The 2,040-nt window shown below is 45.6% G+C and overlaps 1 protein-coding gene across 1 annotated transcript in view; it reads right to left on the minus strand.

Annotated features, from left to right (window-relative positions):
• The window catches only part of LIN54 (lin-54 DREAM MuvB core complex component), a 47,445-nt gene extending 45,745 nt beyond the window's left edge, over nt 1-1,700 (minus strand). Inside the window, exon 1 of the mRNA XM_012647147.1 lies at nt 1,575-1,700. The gene's annotated coding sequence lies outside the window, so the exon portion shown is untranslated. The remainder of the gene's footprint in view (nt 1-1,574) is intronic.
• Nucleotides 1,701-2,040: the final 340 nt, after the last annotated feature.

Here is a 2,040-nt window from a genome sequence, read left to right on the forward strand (position 1 = left end):
ACAAAGAATTACAAAAAGACAACAGCCCTCTCTGATTAAAAGAAAGCCAATGAAAAAACACTTTAATCTCCCTATTTTGATTATTTTAAAAATTCTTAGTCTTACTACTAACTTAGCAGCTGCGATGGCCTGGACCAAATAATTGCAACATAAAAACTATAACTAAAAAAAGACAAAACCAAATTCCTACTGGATAATATAAGAACATCGGACAAATTATTTTTTAAAATACTTAACATAATAATCATTAACTAAACATTCTGAATACTTTCCAGGTATTTTCCCTAAAATGTTTTTTAGTCCCTTATTCTTCCAGTGAGTGAAAGCCAAATGTCTAAACTATACACACACATTCACACAGAATATTTCCCCCCTGAATACACTACATAATTTATCATATTGTATGACATACTATGACATCATCTCTTGGTAGGCAACTTGGATACGGAAATTTACTGCTCATCATAAACATTACTGATGGCTATTTCTCAAATATTCTCTCCGGTTACTCTCAGACACTCACTCAATGTCACTAACCCAACTTTCTACTACAAAAGCTAGGGGAAAAAACAGAGGGCCCCAAATTAATGTATAAAAATTCAATTCACATGTAACTTTTCTGAAAACACTACTGTTGGGTACAAGGAGGCAGATGCTTTAGGGATCTTGCAACACAGTCTAAAACATACATGCATCTTTGGATAACCTAACAAAATTAAACTATGGCCATCACAAAGTCAATCAATTCACTTCTTCAGCTCTCTAAACAAAGGGCCAACAAGACCAGCATTTAAAATTGAACAGAGATCCCAATTTATCTTTACCAACTTAAATGTACTCACAACAAATGCTTGCATCAAGCCATCACAACTCTCCTTAACAATGAAGGGAAAACTCATGATCAAAATAGAGCTTTCAGAGCAGTATTTCACTTGGATTATAAAATCTACTGCAAAAATTTCCATAACTTTACTCTCTGAATGCATGAAATGGATGGGGGCAGGGAAGAACTTCCCTGAAAAGCATGGGTATAAAATATGACTGATAGTAGCTCAATTGTTATTAGCTAAATGGCAGGGGCAAAGGGGTCACTACACGGATGACAGAGCATAAAAGAAAAAAAACATTTTTAATTGTTACAAAAACTGGTCCATATTCTCAAAAAATGTGAGCATCCACATCCCAACAAGTTATAGACTGTGATCTAAGGCACAGATCTTAAATGCAGAATAAAATGCCAATGCTCTGCTTCCCTAAAGAAACATACAGCCCATAAACTGCTGGACACCATCAAACTGACACCCGTCAGAGTGGATATTTTAAATATTATATCAGGAAATCATAGTCGGTGCTAGCGGTTCCTCTAGGCCTCAGCAGCAGCCTTGGGTATAAGAGCAAACTGGAGCCCTCTTAACACTCAAAGAATAATGTTGATGTCATGTCGAGGCTCCAGATTCTTCGCACTCCGGACAAGTCATTCCCGGATCCACAACGCAGTTCCTCCCCCGCCCACCCCCACTGCCTAAAATAGAGCTCTCCGGACAGAGAAGCCCTCGGTACCCCTTCTCCTCTACCTCGAGCGGCCGCCGCCTTCTCCTCCCTCGGGCTCCGAGGTGCGGGCTCCAGAAGGTCCCGGGCGATCCCGAGCCCGGGCGGTGCTTGTTTTGCCCGTGCACGGTAGCTCCGGCCAGCCGCTTCCTTTCCCGGTTTGTTCAAACTGGAGCGATCCGGGGTACCCGGGGGCCGAGGAGGGGAGCCCGGGTGGCAACGTCGCCGCGGCCGCCGCCTCTGGTATGTCAGGGGCCGGGATTGTATTTCGAAAGATCCGCCATTTTCACCTCGTCATCACCATCACGGCGCAGCAGCTTCCCGGCAGCCGAGCCGGGCCGCCGCCGCCGCCGCCAGTAACCTCCCTCCCTCCGCCCTCCCCGCCCGCCCCACAGGCGCGCACCCCAGACCGGAGCCGCCGCCGCCGCCAGCCTCCAAACGCACACGGGGCTCCAGCCGCCCGGCCGCGCCGAGACCTTTCACCCCGCAGCC

The sequence above is a fragment of the Propithecus coquereli genome, unplaced genomic scaffold (assembly GCF_000956105.1).
Source record: "Propithecus coquereli isolate 6110/MARCELLA unplaced genomic scaffold, Pcoq_1.0 Scaffold26, whole genome shotgun sequence".
NCBI lineage: Eukaryota > Metazoa > Chordata > Mammalia > Primates > Indriidae > Propithecus > Propithecus coquereli.